The 22,364-nt window shown below is 41.1% G+C and overlaps 1 pseudogene; it reads left to right on the top strand.

Moving 5' to 3' along the window:
* Positions 1–20,529: 20,529 nt before the first annotated feature.
* On the top strand, positions 20,530–20,917 carry LOC100606491 (annotated as a pseudogene).
* Positions 20,918–22,364: the final 1,447 nt, after the last annotated feature.

The following is a 22,364-nucleotide window of genomic DNA, read 5'->3' on the forward strand; positions in this document are numbered from 1 at the left end:
AGAACGTGACTTAGAGCCTGTATTCATTTCCTAGGGCTGCCGTAACAAATCGTCCCCAACTTGAGGGGTTCAAACAATAGGAATGTATTCTCTCGCAGTTCTGGAAGTCAGAAGTCTGCCCCTTCCAGAGCCTCTAGAGAAGAATCCGTCCTTGCCTATTTCAGCTTCTGGTAGCCGCTCCTTGGCTTGTGGCAGCATCACCCCAATCTCTGCCTCCACAGGCAAATGACCACCTTCAATCTATGTCTGTTTCTGTGTACAAAGTTCCCTTCTTCTTATAAGGATACCCAGTTACATTGAATTTATGGCCCACCTCATTCCAGCATGACCTCATCTTAACTTGATTATATCTGCAAAAACCCTATTTCCAAATAAGGTTACATTCATGGATTCCAGGTGGACAAGAATTTTGGGAGGGGACACTATTCAGCCCAGTATAGAGTGCACTTCTTGATTCAACGGGGCAATATTTGGCCCCACTAAACACAGACATTGCCCATGCCAGGAGTATGCCCCTTGTGGGTTCCCAGGCTGGACACCAGAGTCATCCTAAAAGCACATAGCTAACACATTCTCAGACTCCATCTTGGCAGTTCTGATGCAGAAGGTCAAGGGGGAGCCCAGGAATCTGTTTAAGGGCTGTCCACATGATTCTCATGGGTAGCAGCCAGGTTTGAGAATCTCTCATGTAGAAAGGCTAATAATCATCCTTGCAATGATAACAAGAGCGGCCAACATCAGTGAGCCACGCATGGAGCTAAGTGCCTCACATGCCCGCTCACCCCGTCCTCACTCACCATCTGTCAGTGAGATTGTAGCATCAGTTATGCTCAGTTGACAGAAAAGAAAATGGGGAAGAGGGCAGGGAGACTCTGTGACATGCCCAAGGCCACATGCTGCTAAGAGGGAAGCCTGGGCTAGAAGCTTATGCTGACCACTTCGCCACTCACCCAGCCATGGGTCAAGCAGTGAGTGCAGGTTCCATCCCAGGGACTCACTGTGCCAGCGGACTTCATCCACAGCACAGCTCATGCTCCACTGGCGCCTGAGGAGAGGGCTGGGATTCCAAAAGTGATTTCCCTCAATTCAGTCCCTGTTCACATAGCTCCTTCATGGGAAATGATGTACTAGGACCAACGTGGAAAAGAGGAGAACAGGAGTGACTGAGAGAGGGCCCTGTGCATTATATGTGGCCACAGCAAAGCATGGGCCTGCAGGCCTGTGGGGGATGCAGAGAGCCCTTCCCACTAGGACAGTCACCAAAGCTATGTCTGAGATGAGCCCAACAGGCCAATAGGACTGGCACATCATGGATGCTCCCCATAAGTATTTGATGAATAAATGAATGGAGATGAATGAATGAATGGCAGGGGAAGTAAGAAAGGGAAAATATGCTGGGCAGAGAAATCTGGATAAACAGAGGCACAAGGACAGGAGAGCCTGGGATGAGTTAGGAACCAGTGGCTGGGATGTGGCACACATACATCTAGGCAAGCAGTAGAAGGTGAGGTAGTAATCATAACATCAACAATAAGAATACCAGCAGTTCACATTACTCAGCAGTTAAGTCCCAAGCTCTGTGCCTTACATGTATCTTACTTTACTTGACGAGGTATTATTACGATGCTCATTTTTAAGGTGAGAAAACAGGCTCAGAAAAGGTAAGCAACTTGCCCAAGATCACAGAATCTGTGAATGGCAGATCTAAGACTCAGACCCGAATCCATGTGACTCTGGGCCCACCTCTGTTCCACGCTGGGATTCGGAGTTTACACTGTGATGTGGTCATCATGGAGCTCCCGCAGGGTGCTGAGCTGAGAAGGCACGTGCCTGGAGCTATGCCTATGGAGGACCCATCAGGAAGCCGGCATGAGCCTCCTCGGTGATCCCAAGTGAAAAAGTGAAGTGACCAGCATAACTATCCTATAACAGAATTATTCCAAACAGCAGTTTCTTAAAATAAAAACTCCGGATGGGAGGTTTTTATTGCAGGCTAATTATACAAGTGAGAAAGATTTGTCATTTTGGTAAACATTCCCCATTCCCCAAACATGAAGAATCAGCTCACATCAGTCTCTTGACATTTATCTGAAAAGGACGGTATTATTTTCAGAATACTGCTGTTGATTTCAAACATGAAAACAAACAAAAAAATTCTCCGGCTGCCCTCAAGAAAAGGAAAATATTAGGCTACCCATGACTCAAGGGAAATTGAGGGCTGCAGTGAAGGACCCCAGTTCATTCACACCTGAAACACTGACCCTGTGTGGACAGGGCATCGCGGTTCACTCACACCTGAAACACTGACCCTGTGTGGACAGGGCATCGCGGTTCACTCACACCTGAAACACTGACCCTGTGTGGACAGGGCATCGCGGTTCACTCACACCTGAAACACTGACCCTGTGTGGACAGGGCATCGCGGTTCACTCACACCTGAAACTGACCCTGTGTGGACAGGGCATCCCGGTGCACTCACACCTGAAACACTGACCCTGTGTGGACAGGGCATCCTGGTTCACTCACACCTGAAACACTGACCCTGTGTGGACAGGGCATCGCGGTTCACTCACACCTGAAACATTGACCCTGTGTGGACAGGGCATCGAAGTTCAATCACACCTGAAACACTGACCCTGTGTGGACAGGGCATCGCGGTTCTCTCACACCTGAAACTGACCCTGTGTGGACAGGGCATCCCGGTTTACTCACACCTGAAACACTGACCCTGTGTGGACAGGGCATCGCAGTTCACTCACACCTGAAACTGATCCTGGGTGGACAGGGCACTGGGTGGCATCTCCCTCTGCAGCGAATGACCCTGGTTCACTCGCACCTGAAACACTGATCCTGCGTGGACAGGGCACTGGTGGCATCTCCCTACTTTCCAGGCCTAGAAGTTTAGTAGAACCCAAACAGGAAACATAAGACCATCAGCAAGACAGGAGATGGGGGCACCTGGACCCCTGGGAACCAGCGTCTTTACAAGGGATGATAGAGCAGCTGGTGGGGGGCAAAAAATGACAACAACAATCCAACCTCAAACTTTAAATCCGGGCTACTTTGCTATAACCCCAACACATGGTTCTTTTGCTAACTGATGGGAAGATCTTTCAAGTTTCTAAAGACTGGAGATTCTCTGCTGCGACTCATGCATTTTACACAGGAGGGAGCTGAAGCTCAAAAAGGTTGTCTTGCCCAAAGCTCACAGCCAGGTGGGAGTAAATGGAGTCTACCCTACAACTCCAGCCCCCTGGCTCCCCGGCCAAAGCTCTCTTTTCCTCTTTCCATCTCATTTGGCTGCTTCTTCCAAAGAAATGTTTCTTCTGCACAAACAAAAATAAAAAATGGCAGAAGTGTGCATTTGCAAAAACACACACACAAACATATAATTCTTAAAATTGGTAAAAATAATTAAATCCAGAAAACCAACGTTCAGCATGACACTGTCCTTAATTAAATGATGCTCTCCTCATATTTTTCTCTCCTCAGATTTGCTTTTTAACAACAGAAAGAGTTAAGTAGAGTGACTATATTAACTGAGTTTCTTGCCTTTTAATAGTTGGTGTCACCACCTTCGTGTGATTCAAATTTAGTTGCTTTGCACCTAATTAAAGCATTGCACAAAAATAGGTAATTTGACATCCAAAGGAGGAGTGAGAGGAGACCAGAGAAAAGAGGGGACATATTACTTAACTTTATGATGATAATTACCTGAACACAAAGACACTTGCAAGAGCATTCTACGCTGGGTACCATCCAGAAAAACTAAACCTATGTTGCTGCTTCAATACATCTGAATACTAGGAAATGGCAGAAAAAAAACATCTGTTCTATAAATAATAGCCTCTACAGTCCCAGAGGACAGCAGTACATGAATTGAAAAAAAAAAAAAAAGAAAAAGAAAAAAAGAAAGAGAAAAAGAAAAAGAAAGGAAGAAAAAGAAAAAATGGAGTCTTGAGCCTTTTCCAAAATGGTGCTAATGCACCACTGAAACTTAATTTTATAATTTACTGGCAGTCAAGATGGCAGGAAATAAAATAATTTGCTATATTCTGCACAACAAACCCTGCTTTTCCTGGGAAGGGGTAATTATCCCCATGGAAAAAAAAAAAGAAAAAAATACGCCATCTCATATTAAGCTAAAGTCTCATCAAGAAGAGAAAAAGTGCCTCATTACACGTAATTACCAGGGAATTAGAAACATCATTTAACTAAATGAGCGAATAATGCTCAGGATATTGAAGAAACTTGCCTGCACTTCTGCAAAGCACTCTAAGTCCCATTACAAAAATTGCCCCTCTTTAATGGAATAATTTTAGGCCTTGTCTGCCTTGCTTTAAAAATAAAGAGCCTCCGAGAGGCAGAAAGAGGCTGAAACTGCCATAAACAACTGTTGAAAGGGACTGAAGGGAAGGCGCTGTCTCTCTTGGAGACCAAGACCCAGAATGACTCATAATCTACCATAATCAGGAAAATTAAACCTGAGGACTTGAAAAAAGGATTACCCCCTTTTTAATTGTACTTCCTCAAGACTGCGATGTGCTTGTGAGTATGTATTAGGGATAATAGATGAAAGATTTTCAAGTTCGGGTATGGCTTCCCTGCTCCAATACAAAAGCAGTTACAGCCAGTCAATGTTATCTTAAAAAAATAAAATTATAACGTACCTGCAGATTGATGTTTATTGTGTCTTAATGCAATGATTTTCTAGCCATTCAAAAGCTTCCAGGCTTCAGTTAGGATCCCCTCCCCCTTTTCCCTTTGCTTTTCGTATTTGTCAAGATTTAGCATGGAAGCAATGAATTTAATATAACCATCTCACCTTCCAGCAATGCTAATCTTTCTTCACCCAGAAACCAGAAAAGGAAAGTATGTTGATACTGGTCACTCCATCTTAGTTTCTTGACTTTAGAGCAAGTAAAATTCAGAAAGTAATTGGTGTTGGTCAGATTCCTAGCAGTTGGCCAAAGAAGGCTCTCAAGAGGCCATTTTAAGGAAGAAATGAGTCAGGGAAGGGACTGCAATATCATCCTGAGATATCCTGCCCTGAGACCCAACAAAGAGCCACCAATCCCTACCGCTGCATGAGGACCAGGGCCTTCCCTGGAACAGGTGCAGCCAGAGCAACAAAAAATGCCATTCCCTCAGCCATGGACTTCACGCCACCATCAACAGCAACGTCCCTTTTCAGCAATGAGGAAGCTAAAACCAGCCAAAGTCTCAGAGTTCCCTGTTCCAGTCCCTTGTGGCCAAGTCCAGATTCACATATGTCAAGCACAGTCACCTCTCAGCAGGGCAGGAATGACCTTCCTACTTACCACACCTCATCTGAATTCTCCATCCCCTCACAGAGGTTCCATAGTCTAAATGCATTGCTTCCTGGTCCAGTACATGTAAATATGATAGTAAGAAGAGATGACAAAGTGCCAGCACCATAGGTGTGCTCATCACAAACACCTGCCCTTGGGATGGTTGGAGATGGTGGGCGGAGAAGGCAGCAGAGCTAGGACAGGAGATAGCTGAGCTTGATCTATTCCTCTGTCCCCCTGGGCCCTTGGACATGTCCCTCAGAACCACTTTCAAGTTCTAGGGCCCTATACCCAAGAAATAAAAAGAAATAATGAAAGGCAAAGGCAAATATGAGAAGAGCTTCACATAGATAAAGCCCTGGAAAAAGAAACCACATTTAAGATTGATAATGGGCAAAGTGCCCTGGGCATTTTAGGTCCCCTCATTTAACTCCGAGATGGAACTTGGCACTAATGAAGTGTTTGGGTGACAGGAAACAAAGAGGAAGCCAACATCCTATCCCAGGTAAACGGAAAAAAAAGCACACAGTATAATACCATTTCATGATGAGTCAGGTTAACTGACTTGCCTGCTAAGATCACACAAAAAATAAGGGAAACCCAGAATCAAAACACAGACCCACCTGCTTCCAAAACTATTTCCCTGGGCCACACAATGCGGTCCTCTCCAATGAGTATAAACAAGGAGCATTAGTAACAGCACTCACCATACTATAGCATCCCAATGTATTTCAAAGAGCTTTCGCACATGTTCTCGCCAATGAGGTAGATAAGGATGGCACAATCTCCATTTCATACCAAAACTTGAAATGATCAGGGCAAAGTCATCCTGCCACCAGCTGCCAAGACCAGTGATACTTTCTCCCGACTGATGATCATACTGGTAGTGAGAGTAGAACAAATTCTGAAAGAAGATCCATCTGGACTAAGATTTGCAAACACAACCAATGTTTATGTTCTCAATGTAAGCAATACCAATTGCTTACCAATAAAAGAAGTTTTTACTTTCTAATTGTTTCTTTTATTTTTATTTTCTAATTGTTTCCCATCAGATCATCTATCTTGTGACATTAGTAAGGCAAAAATTTTTAATCATATGAGTTAACCAGTCAAGTTGACACAATAAGCTCACATTGATCACTCTCTGCTCCAAACACCACAGCAATGACAGCTAAATCATAAAAGAAAACAAAAAAGACACAGTCAGACTCCAAAGTAAAAAATAAACATTTCTGTGGACTTAAATAGCTGATCTCTGGGGCCGGAAGCAGGAAGCAGTGGCAAGGAGTTTACCACCACAGCTGCAGTTGCAGCTACTCCAGACGTGGGAGGATTGCCTGAGTCCAGGAGGTCGAGGCTGCAGTGAGCTATGATCGCACCATTGCATTTCAGCCTGGACAACAGAACAAGACCCTGTCTCAAAAAATAAAGCCTGGAAATCAAAATTGTAAGTCAGCCCTCAAAATCAAAATTGAAATATATATTTACCCTAGACAAAATTAAAATTTTATAGCTCCATGTACCAAAGCCTTCATTTATGTTTAAAATATTCAAGGAGGTAAATGAATGTATAACTTCATTGAAAACAATTCAAGAGGCTGGGCATGGTGACTCATGCCTGTAATCCCAGTACTTTGAGATGCCGAGGTGCGCAGATCACCTGAGATCGGGAGTTCGAGACCAGCCTGAGGAATATGGAGAAACCCCATCTCTACTAAAAATACAAAATTACCCGGGTGTGGTGGCGCATGCCTGTAATCCCAGCTACTCGGGAGGCTGAGACAGGAGAATCGCTTGAACCCAGGAGGCGGAGGTTGTAGTAAGCTGAGATCACACCATTGGACTCCAGCCTGGGCAACTGGGCAGGCTGGGCAGCCAAGAGCAAAACTCCGTCTCAAAGAAACAAACAAACAAAAAATTCAAGAAATTATGTATCAAAAATAAGCAAATGCAAAACAAGAAGAGGTGGATATGAAATAAAATAGAGATCCAAGAATTTTTTTGAAAACTTACTAGGTGAAATAAATTCTGGATCAGACACAAAGAGAAAATTAGTAAATTGCAGAGAGTTCTGAGGAACTCACCCAGAACATAGCATGGAGAGAAAACAAAACTAAAATATGGAAGAGCAATTAAGAGACACAGAGGGAGAATTATAAGGTTCCAACATTCACCAAGCAGGAATGCCAGAACAAGAGAATGTAGGGACTGGTGGGGAAGCACTATTCAGAAATATAAATGCTGAAAATCTTTAAGAACTGAAGATGTATATTACATTTTCAGTACTAAGCAAGAATATATGAAAATAAATCCACAACTAGACATATCACAATGAAATTGCAGAATAAAAAGACAATCTTAATAGCTTCCAGAGTGCTATGGCTACTTTTATGTGTCAACTTCGCTGGGCCAGGATACCTAGACATTTGGAAATTATTCTAGATGTTTCTGTGAGGGTGTTTTTAGATGAGATTTACATTTAAGTCAACTTTGAGTAAAGCAAATTGCTCTCCATAATATGGGTGGGGCTCATCCAATCTGCTGAAGACCTGAACAGAACAAAGGGCTGACCTTCCCCAAGCAAGAGAGAATTCTGTCAGCAGATTGCCTTCAGACTTCATTTGCAACATTGGCTATTCCTTGTTTACCACCAGACTGCATTTGGATTTGAACTGCAATTCTTCCCTGATTGTCCAGTCTCCTCTATCAAATTTTAGACTTGCCAAGCCTCCGTGTTGCATGAGCTAATTCTTTACAATAAATACCTTTATACATATATATGTATGTATAATTATATATATGTATGTATGTATACATACACACACACACACACACATTATTTTATTGATTCTGTTTCTCAGGAAAAACCTAACTAATACACAGAGGGAAAGAAAGATAGCTTCTAAAGGAACAATAGTTAGGCTCACAGCGGACTTCTCAACAGGAAGTACAGATGTACAAAACGTATGCAGAGAGAAAATTAACTATCAACCTAGAATTTCATATCCAGCTAAACTATCTTTTGAGAGTGAGGACAAAATAAAGACATTATCTGGAATACAAAAACATACTCAGATTCTCATTACAAAACAAACGAAACAAAAAATTACTAAAGGATATATTTCAGCAAGAAAAAAAGTAACTCAAAGGTAAAAAGCAACTATTGGCAGATATATATACATACACACATACACACATAGTATATTAATATAAGTAATTAACTGCTGAACTATAAAAATAACTAACTTTGATATTTTAAAATTGAAGAAAAATAAAACTATAAATAGCAATTATAAGATAGTTAAAGGGAGTGTTCTGTGAGTAGGTAATGTGAGAAATGATGTTACTATTGGAAAGACGCTAGAATTATTGAATAACTATAGAGTTTGATGGAAAATAGATAGAATACTTTAAAGGTAACTATCAATCGACAGCTTTCAAGCCAGAAGTGAGGTGGGGAAGAGGGGAGAAATATGAAAAACTATCAATCCAACAAAAGGCAGAGGAGGAAGAAAGAGAAAACAAAAGCATTATAAGTAAAAATACCTAAATAAGGCAGCAGAACTGAAGAAATAAACTCATATACATTACTAATCACAAAGAAATCTAAATGGATTAAATCCACCTATTTAAAGACCGAAATTATTATACTATATTTGCATTTTTAATCTAGCTATATGATGCTCAAAATAGACACAACTGGCCGGGCATGGTAGCTCACACCTGTAATCCCAGCATTTTGGGAGACCAAGACAGGCAGATCACTTGAGGTCAGGAGTTCGAGACCAGCCTGGCCAACATAGTGAAACCCCGTCTCTACTAAAAATACAAAAACTAGCCAGATGTGGTGGCATACACCTGTAATCCCAGCTACTAGGGAGGCTGAGGCAGGAGAATCACTTGAACGCAGGGGAAGGAGGTTGCAGTGAGCCAAGATCATGCCACTGCACTCCAGCCTGGGCAAGAGAGCAAGATTCCGCCTCAAAAAAAAAAAAAAAAAATAGACACACCTAAAACCCACAAGAAAAACTGAAAATAATAAAACATAAATATATGTCATATGCAAATATTAACCAAAATAAAGCTCACAGAATATTGCATCAGACAATATATAAAGCAAAACTGTTAATAGGGATGAAGAGGCATACTTTGTAGTAATAAAGGAAAAAACTTACCTAGAGGATATAATAATTATCAATAATCATAAACTTGTATGTGACTAATAACACAGCCTCAAAATTATATAATTCATTACATACATTAAAAATATTAAAGCAAAACAAGTTACAAATTACATAAAGCAAAAACAGAATTTAAAGCAGAAACTGACAAATCAACATAATGAGAGATCTCAGAAAATTGATCTGATCATATCAGAAAATTGATAGATAATGTAGGTCAAAATTTAATAAGAACATAAGATAACTGAATAACACAATTAACAATCTAATGAATATAAAAATTCAACATTGTACCTAACAAATAGAGAAAGTTATTTGCAGGTGTATTATAAGCCATTTATAAAGATTAATTGTGTTACAATGGAAAACTTAAAAAATCACAAAAATTGGTATCATCCAGATGACTCTGACTACACTGCCATTAAGTTATAAATGAGCAATAAAAAATAGCTCACATGTTTGTAAACTTAAAAATATACATCTCAGTAATTTATGGTAAAAGAGGAAATCTCAGTGGAAATTATAAGTATGTAGAACCAAACAATTATGAAATATCTTGCATCAAAACTTTTGAGACGGGCCAGGCATGGTAGCTCACACCTGTAATCCCAGCACTTTGGGAGGGCTAACAGGGGAGGATTGTTTGGGTCCAGGAGTTTGAGACCAGCCTTGGCGTCATAGTGAGACCTTGTCTCCACAGATTTAAAAAAATTTTTTTTTAATTAGTCAGGCATGGTGACGTGCACCTGTAATCCCAGCTACTTAGGAGGCTGAGGTGGGAGGATCACTTGAGCCCAAGAGGTGGAGGCTACAGTGAGCAATGATCACACCACTGGACTCTCACTTGGGTGACAGAGCAAGACCCTGTTGCTTAAAAAAAAAATAAAAAGGCCAGGCGAGGTGGCTCACACCTGTAATCCCAGCACTTTGGGAGGCCAAGGTGGGTGGATCACAAGGTCAGGAGATCGAGACCCTCCTGACTAACACAGTGAAACCCTGTCTCTACTAAAAATACAAAAATTAGCTGGGTGTGGTGGTGGGCACCTGTAGTCCCAGCTACTCAGGAGGCTGAGGCAGGAGAATGGCATGAACCCGGGAGGCGGAGCTTGCAGTGAGCTGAGATCGTGCCACTGCACTCCAGCCTGGGCGACAGAGCGAGACTCTGTCTCAAAAAAAAAAAAATAAAAGTGTGAGATGTAGTAAAGGACATATTTGAAAGTAAATGTGTAACTTTATATAAATTTATTTTTAAATGAGAAAGATTGAGAATTAGTGAGTATTGTATTTAGCTTAAGAAGTCAGAAAGAGAACAGAAGAATAAACCTAAAGAAGGTGGGAGAATTGAGGCTGGATATGGTGGCTCACGCCTGTAATCCCAGAACTTTGGGAGGCCGAGGTGGGTGGATCACCTGAGGTCAGGAGTTCGAGACTGTCCTGGCCAACGTGGTGAAACCCCATCTCTACTAAAAATGCAAAAATTAGATGGGCGTGGTGGCAGGCCCCTGTAATTCCAGCTACTCAGGAGGCTAAGGTAGGAGAATTGCTTGAACCCAGGAGATGGAGGCTGCAGTGAGCTGAGATGGTGCCACTGCACTCCAGCCTGGGCAACAGAGCGAGACTCCATCTCAAAAAAAAAAAAAAAAAGAAGGTAGAAGAATCGGAAAGGCAAGCAAGAATCCAGCAAGAATCAGAAAGGACATTCTTTTTTCCCTCTGCTACATTTCTGCAAAGCCGTATTTTGCTTGCTATGGGGTACGACTAGGTGATTCAGGTGGGGATGAAATCAGTCAAACCTTGGTCATGAGGCTGTACCTCCAGGGCATAATAACACAAACCCAAGAGGCCCTTTTTTTTTTTTAAGGCAGCCAGTGTTTATTCAGACTGTGTGCTGAACACTTTGCTGTGTGGGTTAAAATGTACATAAAATGTATTACTTTAACCATTTTTAAGTGTACATTTCAGTGGCATTAAGTACATTCACATAGTTGTGCAACCATCTCGCCATCCACTCCACAACTTTTTCATATTCCCAAACTGAAATTCTGTACTCATTAAGCAATAACTCCCCAAATCCACCCTTTTCCCAGTCTCTGGCAACCACCGTTTTACTCTCTGTCTCTATGAATTTGATTACTCTAGACACTTCACATAAGTGGAATCATACAGTAGTTGTCTTTTCACATCTAGCTTATTTCACTTAGCATAGTGTTCTGAGGGGGTTCATCCATGTTGTAGCATATGTCAGAATTTCCCTTCTTTTAAGGCTAATATTCCATTGTGTGTATACACATTTTCTTTATTCATTCATCCATCGATGGGCACTTGAGTTGTTCCTATCTTTTGACTGTTGTGAATAATGCTGTATGAACATGAGTGTACAAGTATCTCTTCAAGTCCCTGCTGTCAATTCCTTTAGGTATATACCCAGAGGCAGAATTGCTGGATCATATGGTAATTCTGTTTAATTTTTTGAGAAACCACTATACTGCTTTACATAGAGACTGCACCATTTTACATTCCTACTAGCAGTGCACAAGAGTTCTAATCTCTCCACATCCTCACCTACACTTGCTATTTTCTGGAATTTTAATAACAGCTATCCTAATGGGTGTGAGGTGGCATCTCATTGCAGTAGCAGGGATTTATTAATACTAGAGAGCACTGTAGGCATCCTCAGAGGTGGGCTTCCACTCCCACATTAGCAGTTCAGAGTTTATAATTCAACTCATGTTTTGAAAGAGACTGGAGAATAAAATGGAAATTAGGAAGACATGGTTACATAACGCACTGCCTGAAATAAAAAGTTCTTTCCCGTTAGGAAGAGAATATTAGATTTAATGAATGCCCTAGGAATCTAATGTTACAGAATAACATGACATTCCTATAGCCCAAAAGAAAAAAAGTAGAAATTTTTATTTATTTTTTGGCTTCTTTGGTCAAAGACCATCTTCAAAAGGAATATATATACATACATACCTATGAAATATATATACCGCTTTTGAAGATATATACATACAAAATATATATACTCCTTTTGAAGATATATATATGCCATGTATATTATTTGAAAACAAATAATGGCTAGTATTATATATAAATTAATATATATTTACATATATTTAATATATTTATATATAATACTAGCCATAATATTTTTAAAATATATCAATAATTAGCATGTACTGAGTTATCACTATATGCCAGGCACTGGATTAAATATGCTACATACATTTTCATTTAATTCTCCTAACAACATTTTGGGTTTTCTTTAACAAATGAGGCAGCTGGAGCCTAGGACTTAGAAAATTTGCCCAGGATCACACAGCTAATCACTGGCAAAGCTAGAATTCGAGCCATGGGCTGCCTGATTTGGAATTTTCCATTCTACAAGTCATACGACTTCAAGATGTTTTTTGTGCTGCTTCAATTTTCTTTCTAGTAAAACCTCAGTGCAAGCTCCACTTTGCTCACTAAGACAGCACCCACACGCTTCAGAAAGTGGGAGCTTCCCTGAAGAGGATCTTCATAAGCCATGCTGCAGTTCTCACATGAACTTGTTGCTTCCCAGTTATTGACAAAATTCTTCTCCCAGTTGGAACCAGGCAGAGCACACACCCAACTGGTCCTCTTTGAACTGTAGCACATATTAAATGCTGAAGGCGCAAGATTGGATTGCCTTACAAACTCACCAGAAAATTGGGTAGGGTTTGTACCTCCAAAAATAAAGCTCCCAAATTTAAATGGAATAGCATATATCTGGTGATTAATAGCCAATTGATTTGTTACTATTATTATACTTTAAGTTCTGGGATACATGTGCAAAATGTGTAGATTTGTTACATAGGTATACATGTGCCATGGTGGTTTGCTGCACCCATCAACCCATCATCTACATTAGGTATTTCTCCTAATGCTATCCCTCCCCTAGCCCCCCACCCCTCTACAGGCCCTGGTGTGTGATATTCCCCTCCCTGTGCCCATGTGTTCTCATTGTTCAACTCCCACTTATGAGTGAGAAAATGCAGTGTTTGGGTTTCTGTTCCTGTGTTAGTTTGCTGAGAATGATGGTTTCCAGCTTCATCCACGTCCCTGCAAAGGACAAGAACTCATCCTTTTTTATGGCTGCATAGTATTCCATGGTATATATGTGCCACATTTTCTTTATCTAGTCTATCATTGATGGGCATCTGGATTGATTCCAAGTCTTTGCTATTGCGAACAGTACCACAATAAACATACGTGTGCATGTGTCTTTATAGTAGAATTATGTATAATCCTTTGGGTATACACCCAGTAATGGGATTGCTGTGTCAAATGGTATTTCTGGTTCTAGATCCTTGAGGAATTGCCATACTATCTTCCACAATGGTTGAACTAATTTACACTCCCATCAACAGTGTAAAATTGTTCCTATTTCTCCACATCCTCTCCAGCATCTCGTTTCCTGACTTTTTAATGATCGCCATTCTAACTGGCGTGAGATGGTATCTCATTGTGGTTTTGATTTGCATTTCTCTAATGACCAGTGATTATAAGCTTTTTTTCACATGTTTGTTGGCCACATAAATGTCTTCTTTTGAGAAGTGTCTGTTCATATCCTTTGCCTACTTTTTGATGGGGTTGTTTTTTTCTTGTAAATTTGTTTAAGTCCTATGTCGAGTCCGGATATTAGCCCTTTGTTGGATGGACAGATTGCAAAAATTTTCTCCCATTGTGTAGGTTGCCTGTTCACTGATGATAGTTTCTTTTGCTGTGCAGAGCTGTTTAGTTTAATTAGATCACATTTGTCAATTTTTAGCCAATTGATTTTTAACTACAATGCAGAACAGAAAAAAGCCCTACAAGTGATCCTGTAGAATTGTATCCCAGTTCTACAAGATCTGCATACCCAACAAAGGGTATGTTTCTGCATACCCAACCCAGGGTATGTTTCCCAACAAAGGGTACGTTTCCCAACAAAGGGTACATTTCTGCATACCCAACAAACTTAGGTATGCAGGATGTGTATTAGAAAATATAGGCTAGATGCCATTGCAAAACATATCCCTAGACCAAGTCTCAATGAAGGCAAGACCTCCATTTCTCAGGGGCCTCATGGTCTCTGCTCCTCAATGCACACCTCTGCTCCCTTCTCAACTTTCTCACCTGCTTACATGAGGACCAGAAGTTGTTTCCCCAGCCCCCAAATCCACAGGACCCTCCACCTAGCTGCAAAGACCACCACCAATGGGTTCAGTCTCTTTAGTGCCCTAGGAATAAATTCCAGTTGATGCAGCTCATCTTTCTTGAGAAGGACAACAAAAGTTCAAGGTCACTATCTTCAGGCCAACCAGGAAGTCAAATGCCCTTGGGTCAAGCATCCATCTGGCATCCACTTAAATATATTAGGGAGGTATTGGGGGTGAAGAGGGGTCATGTACATAGTTCTGTGGCTTTGGCTACCATCCCCAAAAAGGGGGTTCGTCCAGGACTGAAAGAGCCCCCTTGCACAGATTATGGTGGCAAAGCAATAGCTTGGGAAACTTTTTTCTTAACAATGATTTTCATAATGATTATACAAAGTATTTAAATTTTATATGTATCTACATAATGTTCATCCACTACAACTCCAATATCTCTAGGCTTAAGAGAGAAAATGCCTGCTTACATAAAGGGGAAGAAGCAAATACAAAAATGTATGACAACTCAAAAGAAATGACACATGAGAGAAATGGAAATGACTTTGGGTAACTTTGGAACTTATTCTAATGTGTTTGCTTATTCACATCCCTTTCAAGGTCAGGAAAAGAGGGCTTCTATCTAAGTGGCACTAAGTAATGTCTCCTTCCTCTCAGCCTCAGGCCACTTGGCTGATTTATACGCCTGTCCCATCCCAGTAAGCTACACGTTTCTTGAAGGCAAAGGTCACATGTGATTCATCTTTGAATAATAACAATAACAGCAATTAACATTGTGCATGGTGTTAATCACTTTATATCCGCTATCTCACCTAATACATACAACAACCCAATGCAACAGGCACTGTTATTATCACCACTTAAAGAGTAAGAACACAAGGCTCAGAAGTTAAATAATGATCCCAAATCCCATAGCTAGGGAGTTACAGCACCTGCATTCAAGCCTGATAGGTCTACTAATAGAGCCCAGCTTCCTAAACTCAATGCTATGTCCAAGGCTAGGTCAGAAATGTTAGGTTCAAGAGATGAATGAATGGGTGAATGGGTGAATGGATGATGGATGGATGGATGGATGGATGGATGGATGGATGGATGGACAAATGAATGAATCTTTTAGGAAAACAAAACGTGATCCACAAAGAGAGTACTGTGGTGGTTGGTGAGCTAAGCACATTAAGGCATGTTCCTGAGTGAGGTCAGGGACATGGATTTGCTGTATTCCTGGTCTAGCTAAAACCTGAACCTCTAATAAAAAATCCCCACCACAAGTCCTAAAAGCATAAGGGTCATATGAGAGGGAAAGAGAGACGAAGGGATGAAGGACAGAAATAGACATGCGGTGAGTATTGCTTCTGTTTTAGGTTTCACAAATCTGAATTTGTCTGATCAGCACAAATCCACCTTCAGAAATGGTGGGGGGTCAGAAGGATCATCTTCATATGAAAAAGGCTCTCATTATGTTCTAGAGACCACAGGAGCTGAAAGGTTTTAGCACCTTCATCCACCTCTAAACATTTGCCCTTCACAACAACTTTAAAAGCAAAAGGCTTTGTCTACTAAAAATACAAAAAATTAGCTGGGCGAGGTGGCGGGCGCCTGTAGTCCCAGCTACTCGGGGAGGCTGAGGCAGGAGAACGGCGTAAACCCCAGGAGGCGGAGCCTGCAGTGAGCCGAGATTGCGCCACTGCACTCCAGCCTGGGCGACAGCGAGACTCCGTCTCAAAAAACAGCAAAAGGCTTTGAAAGAATGAAAGCCCTTTTGAAGAGACTTCATTCACACTTGCCTGTAACTCTCTTACTCCTGTATCCAGTCAGGGTTCAGACAGGGAAGCAGAGTCCCAGGAGCTCACAGAATAGGGCTTTATTATAGGAATCTGACCTTGTAGTTGTGGGAGGAGCTGTTGGGGAGGCATGAAGGTCTGGACGGGGTGCTGCAGGATTGGCAAGCACAAGCAGTCAGAGAGGCCAGGCACGTTTAGCCACCACAGAACTGCAAAAAGGATCTGAGGAAAGGCTGTGTAGCTAATGTCCTGTGGGTCTGTAGCCAAGCATCTGGTGGCAGGCCCTTGGGCAAAGCCAATGAGTAAAGAGAAGCTAAACTCTATCAGGCACCTCTGCAACCATCCCTCACTGCACCTGACAGCAAAGAAACCCCAAAGATAATGGCCACCATGTTTCTTCAGCCTTCCCTGTCTGTGTGTGTTCCCCTTTTGGCCAGCTCTAACTCGGAAGCATATAGGGAAGGGGATGCTGGGAAATGTAGTTCTCAGCTTAACCAAGTTGACCCAGCACAGTCCAACAGACTCCTTTAATTAAATATAGAATACTTAAAGTGATTATTCACATCTTTGGGGAGACTGCACATTTTAATCATAATTACATGATAAATATTTCATGGTATATATCTTTGTCATATAATTAGGAGTAAAATATGTAATTTCAAAAAGATGCTAAATAATTCAAATGGCTGAGGATGTGATTAAAATCATGACTGAGATACGGTCAGAAGGTAACTCAAGGTCTTCAAACATGATCTCCCAAGCCACATGTCTCCTGACAACTAGCCCAAAGCTATTATCACTACCCTACATTCTCTCATGAAGTCTTCTTTCAGAATGAAAATTTCAAGAACAAGCTCACAATATTTTCCCATCTTCCTCCCTCCAAAATCACTAGACTTGAAAAATCTACACAGTATCCCAATAACCACCTGATTAATATGCAATTTTAACACCTGGTGGTGTCCCCAAATACCTACTATCTTCTGAAACTCCATGTTCAGCTAAACCTGAGCTGGGCCCAAAAGTGAGGATAAGAGTGTCTCCTAAGCTACTGCCTGGAAGATTCTCTCCACAATACATGTGTTTCAAGATTTCACTGTACTATAAGTAAAATGGGCCGTGTCACCATGCCTTCAAAAGACAGAGTTCCTTCACAGAATATGCATGCTAGATCAGATCCAACTCTTGGGCTTATGGGCATGCCAACAGGCTCATTTATCCATTGTCACCCACCACCACCTGGACCAAATGGCATAATGGAGTAGCAAACAACTATTTCAAAACCCCACCAGCCACATTTTCCTAAGTCAAGCTGTACACAAATGCCTTTTACTGTTTATTGATTGAAGGAAAGAAGGAAGGGAGACACAAAGAAAGAAGTGAGAGAGAAACAGCAAAAAGAGAAGAAAAAGACACCGTATGCCCTGAATTACAGACCTTCATGATTACCTACAAGCAGTGGTCAAGAGAAGACCTTCAATGGCATGCCATTGTAACATTCAGCCTGGCACAGGCTTCTAATCCCTGAAGGTTATGAGGCTCCTGTGAAAGACCCCTATTTTTTCCAGCAAGCAGTTGGCAGTGATGGATGACTCCATTAGAACAGCGATGACTCCATGTTTTCTCAGAGGCTCTCAGCATCCAGTTAAGAGGCTGGACCTTAAGAAGCTTTTTTAGATCTCAATTCTTGGATGTCCAAAGGGTTGAGAGAACCACATTCAGCAAGTTTCAAAATAGCTCAGAGGAGACTTGTTTCAAACTGATTCCTTCAGTTACCAATTCCTGACCTTTATCTCTATTTCTGGAGAGCTAATAAAAACAAAGATTAATCCCTGTCTCATAAAAGTAATGACAATTCCACCCATAAATCTTAACGGCTCATACTCTGGCACAGCTGTCAATCTGCCCAACAAGTCCTCTTCCTTCTCTTACCAGGTTCTCCTGAGTTGCCCAAAAGCAGGACCTTTTACAAGCATATCTGTCCTCATAATTCCAAATCAATAACTAGATGCTTATAGCAACAGGTATTAAAAACAATTTCCCCTAATCTTATTTTTTCTTCTCATCCATTTTACTAAGCTCTAATCAGGGAGAAGCCAGTTTAGATTAACAAGATGAAATTGATCAGGAATTTTGGCCAAAGAAATCTAAACACGGCCCAAAAGAGAAAAGAAACCTTTTTCCTGAGTTCTATTTATTTTGGAGTCAAAAGTGAATAAGAAAACCTTTGCTAAAGTTTTGACTAGTGGCCAAATTAAAATTTCAAATTTAAATTTTGCATTAGTCCAATTATTTCCCAGTTCATCCACATAGGCTAGTTTCCCTGCATGTTTCCATAGGGTTGTCCTGAATTGGAGGTCTTGGGTGAATCAAACTGATTTATTGTTTTCAGCCAAAAAGTGTTTTCTTAGAAATATTAAATGTGTCCAACCTCAGTAATGCAGATAGCTAGTCAAGTGTTTCCACGCAGAGGTGTTGTTCAATATACAGGTCAAATATCACTACTATTATTAACAATGTGTTAAAATCTATAAAGAATTCACAATTTAGGAGTTAGGATATCCTCTGTAATCTCATTTGATTTTTTTCCTGTCATGTCAATTTATCATATTCTGTGTCAATGGAGTCCAAATAAATGCAACTGATCTAACTTTTCAATAGCTTTAGAGTTGAGTCAAAAGCAAAACCCTAGGCCGGGCACGGTGGTTCATGCCTATAATCCCAGCACTTTGGGAGGCCGAGGTGGGCAGATCACGAGGTCAGATCGAGATCAGCCTGGCTAACATGGTGAAACCCCGTCTCTACTAAAAATGCAAAAAAGTTAGCCAGGCATGGTGGCAGGCACCTGTAGTCCTAGCTACTCGGGAGGCTGAGGCAGGAGAATGGCATGAACCCAGGAGGTGGAGCTTGCAGTGAGCCGAGATCATGCCACTGCACTCCAGCCTGGGTGACAGAGCAAGACTCCGTCTCAAAAAAAATAAATAAATAAACAAAAGCAAAACCCTGGGTAATGGATGGCAACACAAGTACGGGATGTTTTGCGATAGTATGTCCTATTGCAAAGCTAAGCAAAGCAAAGGTGAAGTCCACATTCTAACAGTACACAATTAACAATATATATTCTATTAGTATAACTAAAGTGACCAGAAAGCCAAGCTACCAAGTAACAAGCTCTCAATGAATAAAGCCCGTTCTAGACTTCTACTAGCAACTGAGGTCAATGTTCACCTGATGAACAGGAGCAACAAAAGGTATTGTGTTGAGAAGCTTATTGGTATACTTGTCCTCCATTTCCATGATCACCTTTATGCTAGAGTCACATATGGAAAGCTGTGTTTCTCCATACCACCAGCAATTTTGATGAACTAACAGTGAACCCAGCAAGAGAGTTGCTTCTGTATCCAAAGCTTGATGAAGGCATACATTGCTACTATTCCATGCGAGGGTATTTCTTTACGTGGAGAATGCTAATAACTGAATGCCATGTTAGCCTGTGAAATGATGAAGGAACCGAAGGATTTTCTGTCAGACAATTCAATAAGAATGTTAGGTCTTAGCAGCTGAGAAGGGTAATATACCACTGAAGACAAATTGTCTGGGCTCTTTAAGAATACATGGCTGGTGCTAAGAAAATCTTCAAGAGCCAAGTATTTTGAGAATTATAAAGTGATGTTATAACAAGGTCAGGAGTCTAGGTACATAGGTTTTAAATTACTGCAATAGCCTATAACGGAGTCCTATAAAGGGGATGAAAGGTACTTCATTACAACATTGCAAAAGCAAACTTAGGTGCTTCTGAGACCAGAAGGTATAATTTGTATGGCTTCTTCAGGTTTGTGTTAACTGCACAGAGTTGGCTAGTATGGTCAGAGGTGAAAGAATATTTCTTGGGAAATTAGTTAACGAAGTAAACCATTGGAAATGAACCTTCAATTACTGAAATCTGACACCTGCTAAAATAAAGCTCAGTAAAGCATTTCATTTTCCTTTTTTCTATTCAAGTCAGGTGACTTGGAAAGTCATACCAGTGGTGTATTTAAGGAAAGCAAAACAACAAAATAAAACCAATTGCTTTTCATTTAAAATAAGTCTGAAGTCTCTCCGGTCCGTGCCTCCAAGATGACAAAGAAAAGAAGGAACAACGGTCGTGCCAAAAAGGGCCATGGCCACGTGCAGCCTATTCACTGCACTAACTGTGCCCGACGCGTGCCCAAGGACAAGGCCATTAAGAAATTCGTCATTCGAAACATAGTGGAGGCCGCAGCAGTCAGGGACATTTCTGAACTGAGCGTCTTCGATGCCTAGTGCTTCCTAAGCTGTATGTGAAGCTACATTACTGTGTGAGTTGTGCAATTCACAGCAAAGTAGTCAGGAATCAATCTCATGAAGCCCACAAGGACCGCACACCCCCACCCCGATTTCGACCTGAGGGTGCTGTCCCACCTCCCCCACCAAAGCCCATGTAAGGAGCTGAGTCCTTAAAGACTGAAGACAGACTATTCTCTGGAGAAAAATAAAATGGAAATTGTACTTAAAAAATAAACAAATAAATAAAATAAGTCTGAAGACAAGTTGCCAAATCATGAGTTATATTAAATGGGCTGGCCAACTCACATCATGTTCTCCCAATTACAGCCCTCTATAAATCACAGTACAGCCTAGTTTTTATCTTCTGATTTTTTTTTCATCAGGACACAAAATGATTCCCAACTAAGTGCCCTACAACCACCCCAGGACAAGTTCCGTGGGCATCCTTCGAAAATGAAAGCACCGTTACAACACACCCTGATCAAGGGGAAAGTGCCTTTGTACTCAGTGGTGCAATTGGTATTTGCCGCCACCGGTACAGCAGCTTTCTTTCATTTCTCTTAGTGCTAGTTCCAAAGGCAACAGAGCCAGGTGCCATTCTGAAAGGAACCTGCTGTAACTAGTCTTAATAGCATAAATCAGTACTTTCCCAAGTGAAAGAAGGGCTACCCAGAGACATTTCAAAGGCTGAAGTGGGGAAGTCAAAGGAGAGAAGAACTATGAAACTAGCGCTGTGTTTGCTCCTCAGATGTCAACACAGATGTTGTTTTTAATCCACCTCATCTATTGAATACTAACACGCTCACATAGTTTTCTGAGGAAAAGAACAATTTCTGTTAGATTATGCAGTTTTCACCAAGTCAGAGACAACTGCCATTCCATTACAAAAATGGTGGCTGACCTCAAAGGAGGGGGCGCTCAGCTCCGCCACTCCCCTGCCCAACCTTGCTGCTGCTAAGTTGTTTCCCGGTCAGTGATGGATTGTAGCTTTGTCCCTTTCCCTTTCCTACATCTTATTAACCAAACTTGATGTTCAATAGGGGTGGGCTTATTCTGGGATAGAAAAGGTTACCAGTTACCATTTATACAAACTTGCCAAAATACAAAGCCCGTATTTTACATGGATACTACATAAGCAAAAAAAGCATAAATGGGTACAACACCGAAGAAAAGTGGAAAATGGAAATGGGGCAAGGGAGGGGTACAAATGAGGCTTCAAAAATGTGCAAAACTTTATTTTAAAATGAAGAGATAAAATACGGAAAAACATTGAACATTTTAAAATCTAGACAGTGGGTTTATGGGTATGATCCTGAGTTTTTCTGAATGTTTGAAATAGTTTATAAATATTTTAACAGAAAAAAAATACTGGCATATTTAAGAACTAGAAATCCCGTAGATATCTGAGAACTACATCATGTAACAGAAAAAAGAATCTAAAAAGTCAGCTAATAATTACATCTGAGAGTGAAGTGTTAAATATTTTTCATCCAAAGAGAGCAGATATTTTCTACTCACTGTGTCAGGCACACTCTGATAAATATTTAACATACTTGTTCTTAACTCCATGAGCTAGATATTCTCTTCATTTTACAGGTGAGGAAA

Source organism: Nomascus leucogenys, chromosome 3 (assembly GCF_006542625.1).
Source record: "Nomascus leucogenys isolate Asia chromosome 3, Asia_NLE_v1, whole genome shotgun sequence".
NCBI lineage: Eukaryota > Metazoa > Chordata > Mammalia > Primates > Hylobatidae > Nomascus > Nomascus leucogenys.